This window comes from Rhineura floridana, chromosome 16, assembly GCF_030035675.1.
Source record: "Rhineura floridana isolate rRhiFlo1 chromosome 16, rRhiFlo1.hap2, whole genome shotgun sequence".
Classification (NCBI taxonomy): Eukaryota; Metazoa; Chordata; class Lepidosauria; order Squamata; family Rhineuridae; genus Rhineura; species Rhineura floridana.
The window spans coordinates 14,235,550-14,262,865 of NC_084495.1; the positions used below are offsets into that span (position 1 = coordinate 14,235,550).

Sequence of the window (27,316 nt, forward strand, 5' to 3'; positions counted from 1 at the left end):
GATAACTTCAATGTTAAATTTCTTAAATTAAATAAAATCAGCCATGCATTTTTTTGTTTTTACTTTTAAACTACAGAGGATGAAGGTCAGAGTATGGGGCATATGAGACCACTGAAAGAAAAACGTCCAACAGAGGTCTGGATTTTTTTCTCTTGTTTTACATTTTGAGCTCTAGATTCTCTCTGAGTGTTTTGTGTATTGCCATGAAAACGTAGAGGGTTGCTAAACAAGCATTTCTGAGTTTAGAACTATACATTTTGTAAGGTTTTGTTTTGAAATGAGCTTGTGGGAAGCAGCAGAGTAGCATGGGGGTATTTTCAATTTAAAATTGTGGAATGCGAAAAATCTGTGTTGGCTATAGTATATAGTATATAGCTACTTTCATGGCTGTATAATTAAAACTATAGTGAGTATTTTATTTTTATTTTTGTACACATTTCCATAATTAGGAAAAACATTATGCTAGAAGCATAAATCAGCATGTAATCGATAATGATGAACATGTTTAAAAATGCATTAGCAATTGATTAGACCATCTTAAGCAACAAAACAAAACGAAAACCAGGAATTGATCTGAAAATAAATTGTGTGTATCCCTGTTTGGAAGATGGTAAAGGAGCTGTTAACCCTCACACTGTGGGCCTATGCATCTTTAAATGTTACAAAGAATGTTGTTATAGATCAGTCTTCACCTACCTGGTGCCCTCCAGATGTTTTTGGACTACACTACCTATCCACCCCAGTCAGCATGCCCATGCTAGCTGAGGCTGTTGGGAGTTGTAGTCCAAAACGTCTGGAAGGTATCAGGTTGGTGAAGGTGGTTATAGATTGAGAGGGCACCCTCCTCTTCTGAGGCCAGCAGATAACAGGTTGGAAGAAGGCCTGTTCCCTTGGCAGAAGTTACCTCTTCAGGAGAGCCATCTAAAATGAAATTGCAAAATTCTACTGTTTTACACAATGTTGTTTAATTTTCGTATTTCACAGTGTCAAACTGAGAGGTGAGCTGTGATACAGGAGTTTAGCCAGGGAGACCGAGGATACATAGTAATACATCAGAGCCAGGAAATGTTGCTGAAGCCTTTGATAGCCCTTCTTCTCCAGGAGGCTCCAATAGCCAGATTGGATGGGCAGGATCAGTCCTATATCACAGCCAACAAAATGCTCTAAGCTCCAGTTCTGATACCTTACCACATAAGGAAACCAAAGTCTGACACAGAGATGTGCATCCATAGAACCAGTATGAAGTACTAATTAAGAAATTAATGGTGGTGGTGATAATGATTCAACGTCATCCAATGTCAATTTCCAGTGTATGGTGGGCTGGTATCTTGACCCCAAATAACATTTGTCTCTGTGGTGTCAGAAGAAGTGTGCTTGACAATACCTAAATGTCCAGAGCCAGAAAACATTTCTTCAGAGGAGGTAGAATGTTTCTGTGCATTGGACTCCAGGGCTCTTTGTTCTATGAAAAAATAATGGGGTGTATTTACTACCCCAGTTGGCTAACATTGCTAGGGTACTAAATACATCCTAACACATTACCAGGACATTTTATGCCCTGGGTGCTTTTTTGTTTGCTTGTTTTGTTTCCAGAACGGAAACTGTGAGTGGTAACTGGCTGAAATTTGGGGACATTGTATGGATGAGAATATGTGACAATATCTACCCTGTAGGTCTACTTATTTGTAAATTGCACAATAAAAACTCTGCTGGGGGTAGGTTTTTACTTTGGTTCCAGACAAAGAGCAACAGTACAGAATAGGGTGCCAGGTCCAGGGCCTGAGACTGATCCTGTATCTTTAGGAGAAGAGAAAGTCAGCCAAGTGCAGGTGTTCTTGCAACACTATAATGGGAAAAACCACAAGGTGGAATTCTCCCTTCCCCCTGCACAACTTTTAAAGATACAGAAGAACTCTTGGTTGCCAGGCTCATCCTCTAAGACAGCCTTTCCCAACCAATGTGCCTCCAGATGTTGATTGACCACAACTCCCATCAGCCTCAACCAGCATTGCCAATGGTCAGGAAAGATGGGAGTTGTGGTCCAACAGCATCTGGAGGCACACTGGTTGGGAAAGGCTGCTCTAAGAGGTCTTCTGTATCTTTAAAAGTTGTGCAGGGGGAAGGGAGAATTCCACCTTGTGGTTTTTCTCATTACAGTGTTGTGAGAACACCTGCACTTGGCTGACTTTCTCTTCTCCTAAAGATACAGGATCAGTCTCAGGCCCTGGACCTGGCAACCCTAGTACAGTATGCACCTATGGAACCAGAGTCATTGATCTACTCATGAGAAACAATCCTTCATGTTCCTTCACTGCTAGCAGCTGTGGTTAGGGTGTGGTTTAGGATGCCAAAGTATACAAGGCCTCTTTCTTGAGCTTTCAAGATAAAAGTAATGGAGATCTTTGCTTTGTTGTTTTGCACCTTGCTTGAATTTGCTGTGATGCTGATCTTGGGTTGTTGCCAAATCTTCTCTCTGGATCATATTTGGTCCTAGACTAATTCTCTGTTATTGACCTTGGTTTGTTTGGACTGTGCTGCATTTGTAATCCTGTTTTCATTGGTGAGTACTTTGGTGAAGGATTATATTTTCTGAAACTGGGTCTTTAGCCCTTGAAGGCACCCCCTAGACCAGCCTTTCCCAACCAGTGTGGCTCCAGGTATTGTTGAACTACAACTCCCATCAGCCTCAGCCAGCATTGCCAATGGCCAGGAAAGATGGGAATTGTGGTCCAACAACATCTGGAGGCACACTGGTTGGGAAAGGATGTCCTAGACTGTGACAAACACAGATATTTAGTAAAATATTTGCATATCCAGAGAGATCACAATTTTTAAAGGTTATTTTTAGAAGAGAATCTTGGGAAGCAAGTTCATTTTTCAAGTTTAAATTCAAGAATTGGCTTTCCAAAAAGTGTAAACAGAAGAAACTGAACCTAAAAAGCTTTTTAACCTGGCCTGCAGTGTGTTTGCTTCTCATTTCAAGACCAGAGAAGACTGAAAAAATGCATGCATGTACATGGAGACAAATAGTTTTAAATCAATAATAGTAAAGACTTTTAAAAACAACCCAGAAGGTCTTTGTTTAACTGAAGCCTTGCTCTGGTGGTATATCTGATTCAGATATGATTGTTCTGTGATCATTTGTTACTGAACACCAAGAGATGATGGGCAGACTCTAAAGATTTAATTTAAATCTGTTCTTTCACATTTAATACTGCCTAATGCTTTTAATTAATCTGGCTATCCTTAATTATGCCTGTAATTTTTAACTGTGTGTAAATAGCTAATTAAAATATTAAACCATTCTCAAACGGGCACCAGAGTAAAATAGTTAATATTGTATCTGGCTGATTAAAAAGGCTTACTTGTGAAACTTTAGGTGTGGGTGGTTATCCAAATCAAGCAGGATACTTTTATCTCAGTTACTCTGTAAGAGGCCAGGCTGGGTGGGAAAGTTTGGTGTCAAATCTTGCTCGGGATAACAGGGACCATGTGAGACAATCAGTCCAGAGGAAGCTTCAGTGAACAGAAGCCTCAAGAAGATTGCTGGGTCAAGTGAGCATATATTAGTTTCCTGAACCTCATACCTTCCATCTGTTGGATTATAACTCCCATTACTCCCAGCCAATGCAACAAATATTTATGGATTATGGGAGTTGTAGTCCAAAACATCTGGAAGGCAGTGGAAAAGAGGCTGACATAAACAATATCCACAGACTGTTCAGTTTCAAATGAAGTCATGGAGATTTTGGGTGGGTTCATGGATACAATGCCTTGAAGATGGTCCAGAGGTTGCAGTTAGTGTAGAATGTGGCTGCTAGGCACTAAATGGGGCAGCCCAGTTGATCCATGTGACACCAGTCCTGAATGTTAACAAAAGTCCCTTAAATAGCACAGATAGCATCCAGAGAAAAAATCCTGATAACACTTCACTAAAATAAAAGTCAATTGGACAAAATCAATCTACAATTTGAGGAGATAAGAACAGAGATTAGCCCTTTCAGTTCAGGCCTTGTATATATCAAGGAGACAAACAACCAATCACAGAGGAAAATCCCCTCAGAACTACACAGTCAATCATGCCACTCGGTCTGGTTGTTAAGCACTATCTCTACCTGTCTGCCTTTTGGCTAGTTGACTTTAACACAAACAGAATTAACTCTTAAGTTACAAACTGAATGATCCCTGCTGCTGCAATTCCAACAATGATTGCAGCACACTGACTGCCAGTGGCTCAATTCAAGATGTTAGTACTAGCGTATAAAGCCCTGAATGCCAAACACCTAAAAAAAGTGTCTTATCAACTGTCTCAGGACCTATGATTGGCAGGTGAAGCCTAGTTGGAGGCTGCCCAGTTGTCATGGACCATGACAGGGCCTTCTCAGTGGAACTTCCCTCTTTGAGGAATGCTGTCCCCGGTGATGTGCTTCTCTCTTTTTCATAACTGGCTTTTAGGAGGAAGTGAAAAAACATTCCTGCTTTACCCAGGCATTTGATGGCTGAAAAACACAGTTTCTGGCAACCCTGAGCTCACTGGTAGAGAGAATGCTTTTTAACTCTTCTTAGAATGCTTTTAAAAAAAATATCATTATTGACATGTTTGCTGCCCTGGGCTTCTTTGGGATGAAGGACATGATATAAAGTGAACAAATTAAAAAAATACAATCCCACTCCCTGCACACATGGGTCCTATCAGCACCATATGTTTAAAGCAGTATCATACCACTTTAACAGTCAAGGCTTCCCTCAAATTATCCTGAAAACTGTAGTTTGTGAAGGGTGCTGAGATATGTTAGGATAGCTACAGTTCTCAGAGCGGTTTAACAGTCCCTCTTCCCAGAGCACTCTGGGAATGATTCGTCTTGCTGTCCACTGTGACAAAATTATGTAACAAGTTGTTTATATAATTGCATAAATTACGTTAACATTGTATTATTTCACCCCGTCCATTTCAATGCAATGCAAATGGGGGGGGGATGGAAATGGACTGCCTTCAAGGCAATTCCGACTTATGGTGACCCTATGAATAGGGTTTTCATGGTAAGCGGTATTCAGAAGGGGTCTACCATCGCCTTCCGCTGAGGCTGAGAGGCAGTGGCTGGCCCAAGGTCACCCACTGAGCTTCATGGCTGTGTGGGGAAGCAATCAATTATATGTCATTTGCAGACTGAAAGCAACAACAGCGAATATCAACTGTATTTGCTGGATTGATTTCCATTCCTCACATTGGATGAAAAAGTGAAAATTGGCAATTTCAGCACTCATTTCTGTTTGTCTGAATTCTCTGGCATCCCTAATTAGTAACCACCTCTTCTTTATTTTAATTCTAATCTAGAAACATCTGATTAGGGCCACAGGTAGTGGAGGCTGGTGGCTTCGATGTCAGTGAATCTGCTCCGGGTTTTAGTCTGAACTTTCAAGGAGCTGTTGAAAGTTTAAATTCGCTGACCCATTGACATCGGAGCCACCTGTATCCACTGGCCACAGGTTTTCCACGTCTGTATACGGCGTGTGTCCCACACCCCTGTCCTGCCCCTGATATCCACAGCTTCACAGTGTTTTAGCCATTCTAACAGTGTAGTTTCACCAGCAGAACAGTGGCATCAGTGGAGTTGTCACCAATGCATAGCTGTCACATTGGAAGCGTATCTTGTGTGCCTCTGAGGTAGTGGGGCTTCAGCCATATCCCGTAGCCTTTCAACCAACGTGGGGGAAGAGCTGAAGCTAAAAGTATAAAAAGAGTCTGCTGAACCAGACTAATGGCCCATCCAGTCCAGCATGCTGTTCTCACAGTGGCCAACCAAATAACCGTGGGAAGCCCTCACCTTGTGCGGTTTCCAGAAACTGGTATTCACTGGCAGGGCATCATTTTGCATGTGGAAGGGCCCAGGTTCAGTCCATGATATTTCCAGGTAGGGCAGGGAATATCCTCCATCTGAAATCCTGAGAACTGCTGCCAGTCAGTGTAGACAATACTGAGCTAGATGGGCCAATTTTCTGACTCCGTATAAGGCAGCTTCCTATGTATCCTCAGTTATTACTCAGTTAACAGAGTATTTTATGTGGTGGAATATTAACTTTACCTTGTGGTAGTTCACATTTATATGAAGGGGGCAGGGAAACAAAGAAAATAATAATAAATAAGGGAATATTACATTTTCTGGTAATAATTCCTGAACACAGCTGATCATGTCAATTCACTCGAAATTGGTGTAGAAGCAGAAAAATGATATTTTAATATAGTTTGGAAGCAATTGCATATGTTTTTATTTGTTTAAAAAGGATGCATATACTGCTTAATCAGAAAAAAACCTCTAAGCAGTTCACATAAAACTCTTAAGTGGTTTGGATAATTAATATTATGTCTTGCACATTATACTATACAGGTGATTGCATTCGTTTTTCTTCCTTTTTTATTTTTACTTAAAGAATGCATTCAGACCCTGGGAAATCTTAGAGGGAAAGTTCAATTTCCTTTGTATTCATTGACATTTTGATGCAATTAACTGAAATGATGGTATCTCCCTGAAGAGTAGGCAATTAGAACTGGTTCAATTTTTTTTTCTTTAAGCCATGGCATATTAAACACCTTAAAGTTCTTTCTAAACTATATTTGATTTGGTCTCAGAGGGTCCTTTCTTTCATCTAAAACAGTGCAGGCTGCTATTAGTGATGACAGACCCCTATAGCAGGGGGTCCCAAACTGTGGTCCGTGGACCACCGCTTGCTCATGAGCTTTATTCACGTGGTCCACAGCATGTTTGCAGTCGAAGATGGGAGATGGCACATAATATCATATATAAGAAATAAAAGAAGCAATACAAATTCAATTAAAAATCATACAGCGTTTTACAATTGCCAGAGCTCGGAAGTAACTGGGAAGAAAGGAAAGGCTGCTTTCTCTCTTCCTTCCTGGCAGCCAGCCTGCCTACCTTTCTTGGCTCCTGATCCGCTGCCATCTCCTTTATAAATGGTTCTTTCTTGCGAGGCCTCCTAGATGGAGCCAAGGAGCAGTGAGGAAGCTCAGGACTTGTTCACCCCCCATCTCAGAGCCTAAGTCTTTGTGCCAGCATCCCCCCTTTCTTCCACCTACACTCTGCCCCCCAGTCTCTCTCTCTCCAAGATGCTGCAGCAGTTCTGGGTGTCCTCCCTCCCGCCTGCCCAAATGCCTGCATGCCTGCAGATGCTTGCAGGAGGGACAGGTGTGTTTGTGTGTGTGTGCATGCATTGATCTGTCTTCTGCTCCACTCTCATTCCCCAAGCGCACGCTAACCAACTCCTCAGTTCTGATGATCATCCCAAGGCTTAAAAGCACTACCCCCCCTCAATCTACCCACCTTTTTGTCGTCGCCCTTTAGCATCCCCACTACACGCATTGCTGCTTCATGGTTGTGGTTAGAAAGCTCAGCAGGTTGGCTGAGGCTGGTGTCCACATACAGCAGCTGAAATGTAGTTATTTATTTAATTATTATTGCATTTAATCCCACCTTCCCTCCAAGTTGCTCAAGGTGATGCACACAGTCCCACTGCTTTCCATTTTATCCTTACACCAACCCTGTGTCAGGCTGAGAGACTATGTCTGGCCCAAGGTCACCCAGTGAGCTTCATGGCTGGCTGGTGATTTGAACCTGGATGTTAGTCCAACACTGTCACCCACTGGTGTTGGAAGACAGGCCTGTACATCTTCAGACTATGTATGTGTGCATGAGGGGGATACAATTTGATGACTTTGCATTAAGAAAAGAAAGCAACACCTCCCTGTCTGCAGGGTGCTTTCTATGGAAAGGGATATTTGGAGATATGATTTTTGCCATGCAGCATTTTTTTTCAATTAACAGAGGTTAAAATTACAATTAATGTAGGGGGTGTCACAAAATCTTAAGCTTATAAAAGGGGTCCCATACTTATAAAGTTTGGGAACCACTGCTCTATTTTATAGCTCTGTTGAGTCATTAGAGAGCCTGTGTGGAGTAGTGGTTAGAGTCTTGGGCTATGAGCTGGGAGACCAGGGTTCGAACCCCCACAGAGCCATGAAGCTCACTGGGTGACCTTGGCCCAGTCACTGCCCCTCAGCCTCAGAGGAGGGCAGTGGTAAACCACCTCTGAATACAGCTAACCATGAAAACCCTGTTCATAGGGTCACCATAAGTTGGGATCAATTTGAAGGCAGTCAGTTTCCATTTTTGCATCATTTCATGAAGCAACCATGTACAGAGCTAGGAGCTCCAGGTTTTGGCTGGGCAATTCTGGGCAGACTAATGAAATGCCATGTACAATTATGATGATAAAGGCATTCTGCATTTATATTTATATTAATGTCATAGTTGACATCTTTCACCATGTGGGAATGCCTAAGAAATATTCACAAAGCACAGCTGGTGAAATAAATTGGCTCTATGCCATTTTGTTTTTAAAAAAACATTTACATAGGCCGCCTTGTTTGTGAAAGGTGTCTTGCGAAGTCCCATTTGCCCAATTCCTGGCATCTCCAAATGGGGTTAGGAGAGACCCGTGTCTGAAATCCTGGAAAGCCACTGACAATAATGTGCTTGATGTACCAGTGGTCTGGCAAGGTATAAAGGTAGCTTCGTATGTCCCTAAGTTAATGTAAAGTATGGGCTGGACTCCCCAAAGCTTTGTGATAAGTAGTGAAACATCTTTAAAAACAGGAGCAAATGCAGGGTGAACTCTTCACACACTGAAAGTATGTGGACTTGTTCAGAGGTCCAAATGCTCCGCAGGAACATAAGAATCAGACGAAAGGCCCATCTTGGGTTTGGGGAATCTGTAGTCCTCCAGATGTTGATGAGCTACAGGGTGTTATAGTTTAGTAGCATCTGGAGGGCCAAAGGTTCCCAATACCTGGCCTATCTAATCCAGTATCCTGTTCCCCATGGTGGCCACCCAGATTCCGCTGGGAGGCTCAGGAGGAGGAGGGCAAAAGGTGCTGCCTGCTGCTGTTCCTGTCCAGTAGCTGGTATTCAGAGACATGCTGCTGCTTCTTATCCTGGAGGTAACATGCTCGGGGTCTCTCTAAGTTCAAATGAAAGGTGACCCTATGAATTGGGATTTCATGGTAAGCAGTATTCAGAGGGGGTTTACCATTGCCTCCCCAGCTGGCTAGGGCCTGCTCAGCTTGCCACAGCTGCACAAGCCAGCCCCTTCCTTGTCCACAACTGCCAGCTGGGGGGCAACTGGGCTCCTTGGGACTATGCAGTTTGCCCACGGCTGCACAAGTGGCAGGGCATGTAACCCCAGAGCGACTCACTATGGGGGTGATCTTTAGCTGGCCCTTGACACCCAGGAGACACGAGTGGGGATTTGAACTTGCAGACTCTGGACTCCCAGCCAGGCTCTCCTCCCCACTGTGCTATACCAGCTGTATATATATAAGCTATTGTGATTAACAAAACAGAGGTTTTTATTGTTCGACCAAAACATTTCATTTTCCACCTTCATCAGCTGCTGACATAGAAATGTTGTTACCAGGGTGGCAGTTATAGATAATTGAGGATGGGATGCTCAGAGGGGCTTCATTTGCAGAAGCTAAGTGATGCTGGTACTGTCCTCCAGGTTAAGGCCATGTGGTGCCAATGTGTCCAGAGAGTATATCCAAAAGTTCTCCCTCTCAGTCAGTGCTGCTGGATCTGTTGGCATCTCTATCGTTGTTATAGAAAAGTCCAACAGGCTGTGGCCCTCGGTATTGTAATGTTTTGCAACTGGTTGCTCCACTTTTTTTGTCAAGCTTGCTGATTTGTGGTTTCTGAAGTGCGTGCGTAGGTTAGTTGTAGTTTTTCCTACATATTGAATATGACATCCTGGTCTTTTGCATTTGATGATATAAATTATATTGCAGGACCTGCAGGTGATGTTCTGTTTGATGTAATATGTCCTGCCTGTCCTTGTGCTTTCAAAAGCAGCTGTGTCTGTGAGGTACACACAGGTGATGCAGGGTTTGGAGTGACAAGGATTGCTGACAGGTGGCTTCAGTACAGCTCTCACTAATAGTGTGTGTGAATTAGGAGGCTGGTGAAATACTACAACAGGAGGCTATATATATATAGCCCCAGGGGACCAAATGTACCAACGTCCACTGCTTCTGGGGACTGCATGACAGAGGCTAAAGTGGGTGTGGCTAGAGGCAAAACTGGGCTGAACAAGCAATCTGACTTTTGCTTTTGTGCAGTTGGCCATATTCCAGCTGTGCAAAAGGCAGGGCTTTCAGAGCACACACCTCTACATGCAGGCAAGCAAGAGGCAACCTTCAAGGACACATTCTAGCCAGGAAAAGCACTTGAGAGGGCATGGAGCAGGACCAATGAGTGGTGCAACCTATCGATAGGTGTGGCTGGGAGAGATCCAAGAGGACGGCAGGTCTGGAAAGCTATAGAGTTTCACTGCCCTTGCCTTTAAACACTAGCAAGCAGGGCAACGTTCCTACCTGTAATCGGTCATCCAGGGTCTTGGGGGATCTTGGACCCCTTATATTTTGGGGAGAAGGGTCCCTATGTCTCTGCATCCTACAAGCCAATCGGCATGAAAGAGGAGTGTGTTGGCCACTGAGAAAAGTCTTCTAACATGCTTCCTTGTCCTTTCCTGCTCATTGGAGCCAATCAGAGTTAAAGGAGGTGAGTCAGCCACTAAGAATACTCTTCTCAGTAGCTAACACTCTCCTCTTTAATGCCAATTGGTTCATAGCGATATCTGTTGTTGTGGGAGAAAGCATTAAGAAGGTTCTCATTCTCAACCATGCAGCAAAAAGGAGGGGTGTGTGGCTATGACTATCATGAAGGGACCCAGCACCCCTGAATTTGCCACTACACTACTGCCTTATGTAGAGCCCAAATAAGTGTCCACTCTCCTCCTCCTTTGCATCCTGGCCCCGCATGTGGCTTTCCAGATAACTGAAGATACTTATGGTGAGTGAATAGGAAGTGTGTGGACCTCCCATATTTTGTTTCCTCCTGCTTGCAAGTATATTATTGTGTCTAGGGAACCAGTACTGTGTGCAGCATCCCTACCTAGCACAGAGACCCTTAAGATATCCTGGCAGCTGCTTCCAAAGGAAAGCAAGTTTTGTTGACCCTGAATGGGAAGTGGCACAGAGCACCTTCTCCCCAGCACACGTTTCACAGGAATGCCAGAAAATGACATTGAAGCATTATGAATGTCTACCTGGGAGGAACACTTTTTTCGGGAAGTGTCTGGTGCAATTTTGCAACCGGCTGAAGGAGCCCTGGAAGAAATTATGCTTATTTAGCACTCAGCCTCCAAGTATAATGACTCTGGAAAGGGAAATGTGAGAGAGATGAACAAGAGGAGCAAATAAAAGGAAGACAAATGCAGGCTGCTGTTGCTCATCAGGGTTTGCAGCTGCAGCTTTCTAAAGGGGGGAGGGAAGGAGGGAGAAGTGTGTACTAACCAAGTGCCAGGTCTACCCATCTAGGTCTGGTTCTACTCAGTTCAGATAATCTCTTTATGATGTGGCATGTGACTCTTTCACTGTCTTGCTTGAAGATATGCACACAGTTCCTAGCTTCCCATCCAAACCAGTGCGCATATACATAGAAAGTAGGGATGGACAAATCCATACATTTCAGGGTTTTTTCATTTTCCCACTCTTAAGTTCAGTCTGCATCTTGTTACTGTGTTTTTTTAAGGTCTCATGAACATTCTTGTCATTTTAGCACAAATTTCTTCTAATATGTGCATCTGTGTATGCATTTATGCTCCATACACACATTTTTGCAAAGCATTTTTTCCTAATATGGTGCACTTTTGCCTGTTGTTTTTCACTAATATATGCTTTCATGTGCACACTTTAACCTAGCAGATACATTTTTGCACACATTGCTTGGCTTGAGAACTGCACTGCAAAATATGGAGAAGTGCAAATGTCAAAGGATGGCTGTGTTTCAGTTTGTGTGTTATTTCAGAAGATGTGAATTAGGTAGGTTTGCCTTCTCATGGCTCTGAGGGTCATTTGACTAAAAAGTGGTATACAAATAAGCTGTAACGTAACAGGTATCCAATTGTGTGTGTGTGTGTGTATTAATAGTTAAAAATTGATCCACAAAGGCCTCAGTTTCTGGGACTTAAGTTATCTGTACACCTTAATCTATAGGTAGAGTCTTGCCTTTCTTAATTTAACTAAGATCAGTGGCAGATCACAATTTGCATGCAGAAGATCCCAGGTTTAATCCATTTAAAAAGTTGAATAGTCTGACCAGGTGTGAAGCAGCTTCCTGTGATTAGGATATTTGAGGCTGTCATTATTGTGAGACCAGGATGTCTCCACTACTATCTCTTGCAATGCATACCTGCCCACTTTGCTCAATGTCAGGGGAGGCTGGTCCATTAGGGTAAATGGGGCACTGCCCCACCAGCTTTAGTCTGCTTTCCATCGACCCCTACCTCTCTGTCTTCTTACTTAAAACTAGCCCAGGGGGTGGCATGGTCTGTCAGCTTCCTTACCCTTAGTGTCAGTGTTTCCCTGTAGAACTCAGTTGAGAGGAGGATGGGGGCAAAACTGCAGTTACCTGACCAGTTCCAATGAGCACCAGTTAACTAAGTCCTAAGAGTTAGGGATGTGCTAGAATTCCACCCAATTCACATTTGGTACCAAATTTTCCATTAATTCACTTATTCTCTAGCATGGTGGATTGGTTTTTTATGTAGCAATTTTCCTCTGTTATTTTCTAAAACAATATTTTCTTTCTGAAAATATTGATATTAATGTCAATATTTTTTTCCAAGGGGAAAAAGTGGATCAGTAAAAGTAGCAGCTAGCGAACAAAGAACAAACTCAGATCAATACTGGTCTGTTAGGTCAACAGAATTCTTTTGAACCGGCACCAACCCACAGATCCCATTCCTACTCAGAGTAAATCCATTGAAATGAATGGATCTATTAACTGAATTGTGTTCAATCCTTTAATGTCTTTAATAAAGTAAATTGAGTGAATCAGATCTGTTAACTTCAATGGCACTACTTTGAGTAGGACTAGCATCGAATACCACCCTTTTTATTTTATGACCAAACTAGACAATATGTTAAACTTTGGATGTGTCTGATTTTTATTATTTAAGCAGAAGCTGCAGGATTGGGATCCCAGTGCAAGGGGGATAACTCTTTCCATACACATCATGGCCTTAATGAAAATTGCTTCCCTCCTCAAGAGATTCATTGGTGTTAATAGAAGTGTTTTTTTCTCTGCTACTAATTGCTTGTGGGGAGGGAGTAGTTTCATCAGGATAGCAGCCTGGGGAAAAGGGTTAACCACCATCTCCAGGATCACCATGGTTATGATCCTGATTGTCCTCTCATCCCACAAATGTTTTTTAAATATAAAAATAATCAAAACATGTTAAATGCGTACAATGGGGTAGCTGGATTATGCTGAACTACAACCCCCTTCAACCCAGAGGTCCTCTGGCCATGCTGACTGGGGCTGTTAGGAGTTGAGTCTGACAGCATTTGGAAGGAATGATGTTGGCTATCCCTGGCATACATATGCTTAAAGTGCACTCTTGTACATGTACTCAAGTAAGTGTGTAAAGCATTGCAACTATAATGTATCGCCTAGTTTGGCCTTTAGCCAGCATGCAGTCCCAGATCCAGTAAACGATAGCAGTGGGATGAATACATGCAACTATTCCTCACTTTTTGCAATCTGAATATGTGCAAAGGAGGACATTAAGGAGAATATTGGCATACCAAATCTGTTTAGGCTCTAGCAGCTGGTAATATTTACCATAGTACTGTGGATAAAATCCTATGCTTACGCTATAATCCTAGAAAACTGTATTTATTTTTAAAATTAATTTTTTAAATTGAATTTACGGTATATCTTGCCCTTCTTCCCAAAGGAGCCCAAGCCAGCAAACATAAAAACAATTTAACAAGAAAAACATACTAAAAACAGTCAAAACATTCCAAAACAACAATTTCAGTCAAAACCATTCTAAAATATAGTTAAAATAATTCTTTCACCAGTGATCTTCAGGGTGCCAGGAACAGTCCGCTTCAACCATCAAATGCCTGCGTAAACTTTCCTCCTGAAAGTTAATAGTGTTGGAGACAGATGTACCTCACTGGGGAGGGTATTCCATAAATGGAGAGTAAGCACAGGAAAGGCCCTGTTATCAGGCAGTACTTGATGGTGACACCAACAACAAGGCCTTGCCAGCTGATCATAATGTCTGAAGTGGTTGATACTGAGGATATCCCCGATACTGGGGTTCCAAGCTATTTAGGGATTTATATTGCTGGTACTAACACCTTGAACTGGGCCCAGGAGCTCAATGGCAGTCAATGCAGAGCTTTCAGGATTGCTGACAAATGGTTCCATCAGGCTGACCCACTTACCAGTAGTTAATAACAATGTAACCTTAAACATGTCTCCTCAGTACTCAGAAATAAGACACAATGAGTTCAGTTGGACTTGGTTGCAATTAAGTGGGTATGAGGTTGCAGCAGATCTTCTGAACTGTGAACTGTTAAGGAGAATCTTACCAAATTCCTTTGTATTATGAGTTCATAATAGAACAAATAACATTTCTCCTTTGAAAATCTGATGCAAGGCATGAGACCATGTACTGAAAATGCATGTCTCTCTCTCTCTCTCTCTCTCTCTCTCTCTCTATGTATGTATGTATTTGCCATGAAACTTCTCTAAATGCAGCAAAGTATTCAGCTTCATGATTTTGAGTGTAAAAATCTATGTTGGGTTTAATTTGAATAGTAAAAGTAATAGATTAAACAGTCTGGAGGTGTTCCACAAATTACTACTTTGGAATTTTATTTTAGTGATTTTTTAAAAAGTGTAAGTCCCCATAGAACAAGATATCAAAAGTTCAGCTGAAGCCATTATTCTATATATAGATGCTACAACACATGGGGGAAGTGTTAGGAAATTCTTCCTAATCAAACTGAAGCAATGGTGAAGGGAACAATGTGTGAGCCCTGATCCAGAGTTTGCCAGCTAGATTTTTATACAAGGAGATTGAAAACATAACATAATGGGAGAGGGATCACCCCCCTCTTCCATTAAAGAGCAACTACAAAAGGGACTACAGCTCTCTGTATATTAGGTCTTCAATTTCTGTCATTCCATTACACTTTTCAGCCCCCTTTTCTTTTCCTTTTTATTCGTGAGAGGCATTTTGAAGCCACATCTACAAAATATGACCTATATATATGTTTTTCTCTCCCTGTACCAATAATCAAAGCATTGTAACTTCAAGCCATGTCTATAATCCATTCTTTGTTGTATTGAAAGTGTATGAGTGATTGTAACAAGCAACACAATTTTTAGATTAACAAATATATGTTGGGCTTTTGGGGGCATACCTATGAATAGAAGTTTCAGGAATATGTCACATCTTTTTAAAAAACAAAAACACCTAATGAGACGATGCAGAAACTGAAATGCATCACAATATATCATGTTTATATCTATAAAAGGAGGGTACCAAAATGTGAAAAATAGACATGCAGTGACACTTTCCATGTCAGGCTGATACTTCCTTGGTTCTTGAAATTGTTATGTTCCGAAGCATTTCATTAGTATACTTTTCATTGTACTTATTATTATGCATTATTAATTCAGATCTGTCCCTAGGAGATGTACGGTTTGTAATTATTTCTCCTTTCAAAACATAATAGCTTCACACAGCGCTTGTTGCACTCATGATATTTCATCTCTGAATGTGCCTTCAAACATTCTGGGGCTGTGACAGAAATTTGTATTTGAACAGAAAAGCTGTCAAGAAGGGGCTGGGATGCTATCCATCAGATTTTTAATCCTGACCATACTTTAATGTCAGCAAACTGGCTGTCCAAGGCACTAAACAAAGATTGAAATTATGCCTTCTGTTCTTTGATTTCAAAGCTGCAAAGTTACCCTGGAATCCAACAGACCTTTATTATACTCTATTAATTTGATATTAGTTCTGAGCTGTGCAGAATCCAGCTCAAGTGTCACAATGGTTTAAGCATGCAACCCTGACTCAAAGATCAAAAAACAACAGCTGTTGCTTTCCATAGTTTTACAGGAGATTCTACAAATGTAAATCCCTTTTCATCCTGCCACCCTTTTAAGTCTTCAATTAATTTTCTTTTTTCCGTTCAGTAGTATTGCAAAATCTTAATACCACTTCCAGAAATACTGATAATTGTAATGCTCAGCAATTCCATCACCAATTTATTTAAACTATATTTTTTACTATATCTTTACAAATACCTAGGATCCTATGTTGTTTTTTAAATTAGCTGTATGTCAAGAGTAGGAGGCAAGTATGTTGGAGAATAGATATGGTAGAACCTCAGGATCACAGTAGATAAGCTGCACCCTATCAAATAGGACACTCTTGACAGGCAAATTACATGTGGATTTTCATTTTGTTAAAATTTCATCACAGAAAATAGTCTAACTTTTAACCGTTCATGTACTGTACGTGGAAGATTAGCATATTTCCTTACGAAGGGTTGCACTTAATTTGGATCCATTGACTTCTTGCCACCCGGACTGACCTTTATGTCTAATCAAAGTACTTTAGAATCCAAATCCCCAACCTTTTATCTCTCCTGACAGTTTTTAATTTGAAGGCCCATAATAAAATCTATTAATATTCAGTGTGTGTCAGAGAGTTGGATGTGTTAGGGCTAGCAGAGTTTCAAATACCGAACTTGGCCTTAAGTTGCAGTACATTCCAGTGCATATCTATTTTCAGTTTGTTAATGGTCTGTGAGGACTGGGGAGGTGTATTTCTTCTATCTGTGATGAAATTAGGTGGTGTTTATATTCATGCATCACCACAAAATTATGATATAAAACTTGAAATGACAGAAGCCTGGAAACTAAGACAGAGCAAGGAAAGCAAGCAATTGAACATAACATTTCAAGATCACTGTGGCAAAATTTCCCCCTTTTTATGCCAATAATTATTTTATTATCAACAGGTTACAAATATTTAAAAAAACCTACAACAAGAGAAAGCAAAAATAAGATTAATTCTCTCCCTCCCCCCTTCTCTCTGTGTGTGTGCATATGTAATGGTGCCCACTCATGGCAAATACCATTTTGGAGGAAATAAATTAACCTGTGTTGGCCAACAAAAATTAAATTTGAGGGCCAAAATTAGGTAAGATGTTGTCCACTTCATTAGCACAGGATTGTTATAATGAGCCATGGGAGCATTGATCCAGGAGATTTAATGTTTGCTCCCACCACAGTCCCAGACAAAATTAGTTCTTCCTGTTCTTACAGTGTACTTTAAAGTTAGACAGCTGCTAATGTTCGGACTGGATATTTTATGTTTTGACTTTAGATATGATTGTGAAGGGTGCTAAATGATAAAAAATGTGAATAATGCCGTATCTAGTTTATCTTCTTGGAGAGTCATCTTTTTTTTCTGGATGCGCTACATATAAATGGAAATATAGTATACAATTAATGGCATGTTGAACTGGGAGTTAGTTGCGCTTAGCTCCTGTTGAAATTGTGGAGCAATGCTCTGTGTGCGCGCTTGTGCTTAAAGAAATGTTATAACCTCTGTGACTGCCATGAGGCCTCTTATTGTTGCATTGTTGCAAGCCTGCTTGGGTGTCGTTGCATGGTGATAGGTTCTGTGAGGTGAGAGACATGACCGCTTTGAGGTTCTATTAGATGGCGGCTGGGAATGGTAAATTCTTTCTAATTGGCTGAAGGTTCAAAGCAGTATGATGTTAACTGTCCATAGGGGGTGAACTGTTAGGAGTTAGATAGCAGTTGATGTTGGTGATAATTGAAGTGAGGAGTAGTTGGTGAGAACAGCTGAGGGAAGAACTGAGGCTTATGTATTAATATCCAGGGTGTTATTATTAGTGGCCTGGTGAAGATCAGAAGGGAACCACTGACTGAGGTGGTCTGAGAGGCTGCCTTGAAGAAAGGTCTTGCCAGAGGGAAGTGACACAGGTGGTGTTATAAAGCTGGCTAAAGTGTCCAGGCAGCTGGCAGCCCAACCCAAGGAGCTTTGGGAGCACATAGGCAGACAAGCCCAGTAGCTGGATGGGTTGTGGAAGCAACTGGCTGGGGTGAAGATTTAGGGAAATTTGCCTGTGGGGACAGCCACTTAGAGGCTGGTGACAGCAACAGTGTCTCTGGGGTTTTTAGCAAGCATCTTTAAAGTCCCAAAATAACCCTCTTGTAAATAACATCCCTTTAATAAACCTACATAGTTTAACATTTATACTGTCTCTTGGTGATGGTGTCAGCTCACACCTAAAGGATTCCATACACCTTATTAGGAGTGTTTAAAAAGTATTGTGTGTGAATTGGTGGTGGAGAAGAGTTAAGAAAGACGGTTTATATGTGAAGTGATGAGGCTGAGGGACCAGGGGAATCCCTGACAGAAATCAATGTGGAAATTTAATTGGGACCAACTTGGGTCCCTAAAAATCAATGTGACCTCAATGCAATTAATTTGCTCTGGATCAAGCCTAATATCTTAAAGTAACCCCTAAACAAATGTAGAAAGGGAAGACACCAGTTATATGCAGAGGGCCAGTGCATGTTTGGGTGCATGTATATAGGGAACCTTGGAAACATGGGGGTTGGGGTGAATCCAGTGGGTATGACTCCAATCTCCACCTCCACATGTTCATATATAGCTCATGATTAATTGGCACAGGGCTTCTCTCTCCCTACTTGCTGTGCTGTATTCAACTTGCATATCCTCAGGTATGGATGGACAATTTTTTCTTAAATTTAGTTCTCCAAATTTCTGCATCAGTGTGAGAGAGAGAGAGAGAGAGAGAGAGAGATATTTGCTCATGAATATTTGTCAATCTCTTCATGCAAATTTCTCCTGGTAAACATTTTGTATGTTACTTTCACTAACAGATGCATTTTTTTATGTATACTCTCTCCAATATATGCGTTTTTGTACACATTGGTTGGTGAACTGCATCATAAAATTCAGAAGTGCAACTTTTGGGTGGTAGTTAATGCTAATCCTATTCAGAGTGAACCCACTGAAGTATAGACATGACAAACTTAGGTACATTAATTTCAGTGGGTCTGCTCTGAGTAGGACTTAGCTGAATACAACCCTTAGAAGGCTAGCTATGTTTTGGTTCAAAATTAAGTGGTTTCTCACTAAAACAAAACAAAATCCCTTTTCTCTCCCATCCTTTCCATAGGAGAAGGGAGGAACATGAAACACCAAAGCTCTGTACATGTGTTATTCACCGGTATGACATGTCACATACAGACAGGAGGAAGGTTGTGCTTTTAACTCTGATTTTTTAACCAACTGCATGTTGTGCATGGTTGTCTTTATGAAAAATCCATTGTGTGAGTTCCTTCTCATTTGTAGAGGCTCCAGATGATCACAACACTCAGGATGGAGTTCTTACACAGGAGGAGGTGTTTGCTTATTCGCCTGTCTATACAGACAGCTGTGCACAATATACACTTGGAGAAAAAGAGAGACGTGACACTGAAGGTGAAGATAAATGTGTGACTCCCCTCTGCTTTGCCTTGTAGCATGCCCTACATGTGAGTGACATCTGCACAAGGCTTATGGTGTTCTTAAGAGAAAACAAACAAAAAAGGTGAAGCAAAATACAGGATGGGTGTATGGAATCATTTTAAAAAGAAATGGCTGAAATGTGTATCTTGGGAACACTTGGTCATCTAGGTGATGATACTGAAATCAGTATTTGAAGGTACATAATTAATTCAGGCACAAAATACAAGCAGTGTTCAAAAACTCATGGGATGCATCAAGAGCAACTTCTGTATTGCAGTCTGCTAATTAATGCATGACCTTTGAAAACTAAGTCTGGTAATACAGACTGTTAGCTGGTTGTGATCTGTGGTTATTGAACTGAGATAGATTGCATTTCAAAGACTATTGAAGTGGAGCCTTATTAGGCCATTTGTTAAAATATCTAATTTCTACTTTTAGTATTTTCTCTCTTGACTGGCATGTTTAATATGCATGGAAAGGGTTCTTTTTCTCTTTCACTCCTCCAAGCTTGCTTTCCTTACTAATATGTATTTGAGAAATTTTTGAGTATTTGTTTTAGGGATGGGCCAGAAGTTTGATTCAGTTGGCGTTTGAAGCCAAATTGATCAAATCACACGTTCTGAAGCAGCATGAGAACCAAAGCCCAACCATCTTTCAAAATTCACACGTACCTGAATTTTGTGATGCAATTCTCCAACCAGCCAATGTTGGCAGAACTGCCTTTATAACGGGAATGTGTGCATAAAAATGAATGTATTAGAGAAAATAACATACAAAAATGCATTGCATTACAACAAATTGCTTGCAAAAATGTGTAATTTAATCAACGGCTGTGTTTAGTAGAAGAAAATCTCACTACAATGCTGGAGAATTTTCGTGAGAAGTTTTTTAGAAAAAAATCACAAGTTGCTGTAGAAATGTGGAGAACCAAATTTCAGATTCGAAAACCGAAAACCTAAATTGGCAGATCCTTGCATCCCTAATTTGTTTCTGGGTCACAATCTGAAGGTGTGCAATACAGTATACTTCCTGAAATTCGGTAGGTCTCAATCTGGTCAGTGACTGGATACAAGACCCCCTACAAACTCTATGTATACTGCTTTTGAATTCCATCATGGAACAAAGGTGGGACATATTAGTAAAAACAAATAAAACTAGCATAGTTTCTCCTGGGGATGTGGGAGAAATTAGATTCACATTTAAAGCTGACTCCAAGAAATTGGCACTTTCCAAAAACAACATGAGATCTGAAACCCAGCCATCCTTTGAAATTCACACATCCAAATTTTGTGATGCAGTTCTCCAACCAATGTTTTAAAAAAGTGTATATCAGGGGAAAGAGTAAAAAAGGTAAAAAGAAATATATTAGTCAAAATAATGTACAAGAATGCATTATATTAGGAGAAATTGCTTGCAGAAATGTGTACAATAGGCAAAACAGCATACAAAATGTGTTAGGAGAAATTTACATTAAAATGCTGGAAATGTTTCATGATGCTTTTTTAAAGAAATCGCAGATCGCTGCAGAAATGTGGAAAACTGAATTTAAGATTGGGAAAATGAGAAACACAGAGAACTGAAACAGATAAATTCCTCCATCCCTAGTTTTTCCTAACGATGCCTAATCAAGCATGAAGCACATGTCTTTACACAGCTTAAGTTTGGGAAAGCATTCTGAGATGCTGAAAGTGCATTGTAATACTAGTCATGGAAAAGGTCTCTAATTCCCCATGGATTGTACTGTACATAGCACTAAGTAAGCTGTTCCTCCAGCACAAGGTTTGGCCCAGTACAACCAGACTTACCTCCCTCTCCTCCTCATGTGCACCCTGTAAATCTGTTCTAGGGTTTTCCCCAACCCTCTTATGCAAATTTGGGGAGGAGAGGGGGAGCCCCATTGCACTTGCAACAATCCTTGTGCTGATGGGAGCCAGTTAGTTACTCTTAGGTAATTGCAGCTAGGGTTGCAGTATTATACCTCTTGCACATGGCACTCAATCCCCTAGGCCACATAGAAAACCACATTGAAACTTTAGGAGGGGTGTGTGTCAGAAATTCCGCAAAGCATACAACTCTTTTGGTAAACCTAATGTAGGTATTCCTGGTTTGGTCCTGGCCTTCATTTTTAGACAGATCAATGCTATGCACAATAATAGACTAAAGGAGTATCAGGATATGCTACTATTTGATTTTTTCCTCAAATCATTTATAGCTGAAGAACATTCTCAATCCTTGAATGTCTGGCTGCTACGTAAATATTTCTTAATTTTTCTTTTTGGATGAGGAGCAGTTTTCCATGCAAATGATGTGCTCCTAGCCCAAAAGACATGGATGCTGATAACATGAGTGAGGCACATTAGTCACAAGAATTTTTATTACAAGTGCAGATGGGTGAGAAATTAGATTCAGTTCACAATTCAAGCAGAATCTATCAAATTTGCACTTTCCAAAACAATATATAAAACTGAAACAGAGCCATCCTTTGAAATTGGCATGCATTCGAATTTTGCAGTGCAGTTCACCAACCAACCATTGTTTACAAAATGCACATGTAAGGGGAAAGTGTGTATAAAAATGTACATATGAGTGAACATAACCAGAGCTTGGAAAAGTTACTTTTTTGAACTACAACTCCCATCAGCCCTAGGCAACATGGCCACTGGATTAGGCTGGTGGGAGCTGTAGTTCAAAAAAGTAACTTTTCCAAGCTGTGAACATAACATACAAAATGCATTGTATGATGAGAAATTGCTTGCAAAAATAAGATCACTCTTATTTTTACACAATAAGACCACTCACAACCATGATTTGATTGTGGATGAAGGTGCCAATTTGGTGTGCATTACCGAGACCTGGGTGGGTGAGCTGGGAGGAGATGATCTGACCCAGCTTTGCCCACCTGGATACTCGATGCAACATCAGCACAGGCTGCAGAGATGGGTGGGAGGAGTTGCTGTGGTCTACAGAACTTTCATCTCTGTCACCAGGGAACCACTCTGTCTTGGAGCTAGCTGTGAGAGCCTGCACCTGGTATTGGGCCGAGGAGACAGGAAACTAGGGTTGCTGGTGGTGTACCATCCACCCTGCTGCCCGGCAGCTTCTCTGACTGAGCTGGAGGAGGCCATCTCGGCTGTGGTGTTGGAGGAGTCCAGAACAATAGTGCAGGGTGATTTCAATGTCCATGATGAGGCTGCTTGTAGTGTTCCAGCTCGGGACTTCATGGCCTCCATGACGACATGGGGCTGTCTGAAGTTGTCACTGGCCTGATGCATAGGCACACCCTTGACTTGGTTTTTGCTCCAAATGGAGGAAGGGGGGTCAGGAGATAGGGGTGGATGTCACCCCACTGTCATGGTCAGACCACTTCCTGATGAAGTTTAGACTTATGGCTCCGATCCTTCCCTGAAGGGGTGTTGGACAGACTAAGATGGTCTACCCTGGGAAACTAATAGAATCCACTGAATTCCTGAATGCCCTGGGGGAGTTCCCAGTAGATTGAGCAGATGACACTGTTGAAGCCCTTGTCATGCTGTGGAACAGCGAGGCGCATCAGGCTCTTGACACGGTTGCCCTTGAGCGCGCTCTCTGGCATTGTGGAGCCCGGTTTGCACCTTGGTACACCAGTGAGCTAAGGGCAATGAAACAGGCTGGATGAAGGCTAGAGCTCAAGTGGTGAAAGACAGGCTGTGAGGCTGATCGGGCATGAGTGAAACACCATAACCATGCCTACTATGTGGTGGTGAGGGCAGAAAAGAAGGCCCACTTCTCTGCCTCCATCACTTCAAGTAGCCGCCCAGTGGAGCTTTTTCATATTGTCAGGGGTCTGTTGATATCAACTCCAGGAAATGGAGTTCTAGACCCTTTAGAGGCCCACTGTGAATTGTTCTCAAGTCACTTTGAGGGTAAAGTTGCTCTCCTCTGTAGCAGTCTTGATGCCCCATCCACATCTACTGTAGTCCCCAATGAGGTATCCAGTGCAACATCTGCTGCAACTTCTTGGGAACGGTTTCAGTTGATGTGGCCTGATGACGTAGACAAGGTGTTTGCGATGATGCAGCCAGCAACATGTCCTCTCAACCCTTACCCTTCTTGGCTTATTAAAGCTTGTTGAGGGGGGTTGAAATTCAACCCATGACACAACAAGGGGGCCATGTGGGAGGGATCAACAGGCTTATTCCTGCCCTTCACTTCACACAATTTTGTTTGTTTATAAATATATTTATATACCACCCACTCACCTAAAATATCAAGGTGGTGCATAACATAAAATGTTGTAAACCAACACAAAATCACACACTTGACTGACCTATCTAAACAGCTCATTAAACAACTGAAAAGCCCTGATGACATTAAAAAAAAAGTCTTCAGGAGACATCTGGAGGTTAACAGCAACAATGGCTCCTGAATTTCTGCTAGAAGACTGTTCTACAGTGTGGAACTGCAACACTACATGGCCAACTTCTAGTTGAGGCCAGTTAGCTTTTGCAATATGGACTACTAACTGCACATCTCTGGATTATCTTAATGATGGACCTGGGATATAACAACTCAGGCGGTCTTTAAGGTATCCTGGACCCAAGTTGGTAATTACATGGGAAAGGGAAAGAAGGACTGAACAGGATTGGAAGTCCTAGTAGATGTTCTACAAGTTGGGTACAATCAAGTTTGCTTCACAGAAATGGCAAGCAGATTTGCTAATTTGGAAGGGAAGTAAGTAAGTTCTGAAATCCAGAGAAATGCAAGTCACGCTCTAAAGTTAGATACCATCCATGATGAGCTTCTCCAGTCTCTGTTGATTATTCCTTGATTGTTACTGTCAGTAAGCAGTAAATTGGTGGCTCCCATATTGCACATCTCCTTTGCATGGACTTTTCTGCATGATTTCTTCATTCCAGTTCTCATCTTGATACTTGAAATGTTGTTTAAAAGTTGCAAGAAACTCAAAACTTTTAAACAAATGTTTTCATGTTCTGTCACATGATTTCTTACTAATAGAGCACTCCTGGGGAGTTGTGGAGCAATTGATCCACTGCTGTATCCAGTGTAGGCTGGTGGCTTCAATGTCAGTGGGGCAGTGAATCAACTCTGGATTTTAGTCCAAATTTTCAAGGAGCTGTCCAGGGAAGCACCTGGACAGCTCCTTGAAAGTTTGGACTAAAATGCAAAGCCAATTCACTTCCCCATTGACATCAGAGTGACTAGCCTCCGTTGGCTCTATCTGAAGCCACACACAGAGCTCCTGATGAGCAGTGTGAAAGGTGGGGAGGGTTGTAGGGGAGAGTCACAAGGTTTGAGCCCACCAGGGATTCATGGTACCCCAAAAGTTCCCATTTAAGGGAAATTGGTGGGAGGACTGCCACTAGTAGCTTGCCTGCTTGGCACAGCAGAGCTAGTCTATCATTGATGTTCTTTGTAATGCATATATATAGTACTGTAAATATGGTAAGTGTGGGCTTATTAGAGTATATGTGGTAAGTAGACTGAGTGAGAGGGGGGAGTACATGGGTTGGAATGTTGGAGAGTGTTGTATGATGATTGGCTGAGCATTTGAGTGTCTGAAGGTATAAATGAGAGGATGACAGTTGAGAGGTGGGTTCTGAGGGTTCTGGAGGGTTGGTTGGTGTTTTGGAGAGGGTTGTTGGGTGGATTGGATTAGGCGGGTAGTGAGGCAGGATATTGATGACTAAGAAACTTAAAGAGTAATGCATCTTATGAAACCACATGCTTGTTGACTAAACCTTTAAGTAATCTTGTTATTCCCTGTGTATATAAATATTTCTTTGTTTACCAAAATGCCTGATCCTTGGCTGGGCTTTCACAGACCAGAAGGGTGGGCAGGGCATATACCAAGGTTGGGAAACAGTATCAATGGTGGCATCATCATCATCATCATCATCATCATCAGGTATCCAGAACAACCCAGGGCTGTAATCTTTATAGGCACAAAGATACAGGGGTTGAAGCCTGTAAGTGCACCCAGACACAATGTAGCAATAAGCCTGGAGGAGATGAAGGCACAGTCTCAATATTGTTTACAGGGAGTGTCTGGTGGTGCTGCCTAGCAGTGGGATCTTGAGAGATCTTTGCTAGAGCCGGTGAGATAACTGTTTTGAGAGCAGGACCCTGAGGTGGGACTGTGACAAGGCGGTGACCACAGGTGGGGGTCCTGACACTCCTCTCTGCAAATTCTGTGAAAAGGTCATTGTGCTGTATGAATCTTATGGGAGGGAGATAGGGTTGCAGCCTAATTATACTAAACATTGATAGGCAAAATAAAAACCTGTGCTCTTCTGGATAAGGTCTCAGCTGCAGTCATGAGTTTCTTCAACTAAATGAGAAGTAATCAACAATGCAAGCGATAAACATAATCAAAAGAGCCATCTTGGGTTCCTTCTGCATATATGCTGGGTCATGAAGCTATTCCAGAAGAGAAACTGCAAGATGAAAATGCAGTTTTACAAAATGATGCTGTATGCAAATAGATCTAATTCAGTGTTTCAGATTTTAAAAGATATATTAACAATTTAGTCAAGTGTTAGTAGCCTCTTCAGCTTCTGCCTGTAATGACAAGAGTTTCCTTTCTGATGTTCACTGCCTGCTGTGCAAATCGGGATTTTAACAAACTACATTAGCTGCAGGCTCTTTGACATGGCATCACACTGAGATAAACACAATTAACAAGATCTATTTAAATGTTCGTTCTTCTGCATTTATTTATTAATGGGTTTTAAGACTTTTGACAACTTTTTTTACAATGTAGCAAAATCACCATCTTCTGGACCCCTTTACTCTGAAATATTACTTATATGGACCATTATACCCTGAACCTATGGAGCTCTGGGCAATAGCGGGAGACCAACCCCAACATCACTGGCACGCAGCTTACCTGACCAGGTAATTTTCCTCCCTATCATCAAGGCCAAGAATGGGGAACTTGTGGCCCTCCAAGTGGTGTTGCATTAAAACTCCCATTGGCCCCAGACAGCATGGTCAATGCTCAAATATTATGGGAATTGTAGACCCTGAATCAGGAACCTGTGGTCCTCTAGTAGTTGTTGGACCACCACTTCCATATTGCCTGACCATTGGCTATGCTGGACAGGGCTGATGGTAACTGTAGTCCAACAACATCTGGAGAGCCATACATTCCCTATTTCCTATTCCCAATCTCATTAGCTTGTAAAATATATTTAATATCAGCTTGCAACTGGCAGTGATTGGGCCCCATTTGAAGTTGAGGGCCCAAAGCATTTGCACAAATTGCTTAGGTGCAGTTTCCAGATCAATCTGCCTCTAGAATGCAAAACATAGCCCAGGGTGCAGTTTGGTTTTATTTTTAGAACACTTGCTTGGAAGCAAATCCCACAAAGTTAATTGGAATTTGCATCTCAGTAAATACAGAGTATTGGACTATGTTGTAGATAGTGTAGTTGTACCAATATTGTAAATAATGAATCCAGTACAATAGAGATGGGGAAGCTATGGCCCTCCAAAGGTTGTTGGACTCCAACCCCCATTAGCTTCAGCCAGTATGGCCAATGGTCAACAATGATAGGAGCTGTTGTCCTAAAACATTTGGAAGGCACTACCCCGTTCCTGATCTTGGCAATCAAATTAGTTTACAAAAGACATTTGAATTTAGCTTCTAACTGGCTATGATCTGAAGTTAAGGGCCCAGAGGTTCCCCATCTGGGCAGCCACATATTCCCCATCCCTGTAGAACAGAAGAGTATACTTCCCCATCCCTCCACTAGCAGCTTGACAATCACATTAATCCACCAAATCTTCCTTCACCAATCCC

At 41.7% G+C, this 27,316-nt stretch overlaps 1 protein-coding gene across 3 annotated transcripts in view; it reads left to right on the forward strand.

Annotated features, from left to right (window-relative positions):
- The first annotated feature begins 74 nt into the window (after positions 1 to 74).
- The window catches only part of TENM1 (teneurin transmembrane protein 1), an 897,331-nt gene continuing 870,089 nt past the window's right edge, over positions 75 to 27,316 (forward strand). The window contains exons 1-2 of one of the 3 annotated variants that reach the window (XM_061598132.1): positions 2,370 to 2,560; positions 26,276 to 26,409. The gene's annotated coding sequence lies outside the window, so the exon portion shown is untranslated. Of the gene's footprint in view, positions 136 to 2,369; positions 2,561 to 26,275; positions 26,410 to 27,316 lie in introns of those variants that run through there. The other 2 variants (XM_061598133.1, XM_061598131.1) reach the window with 2 other exon arrangements.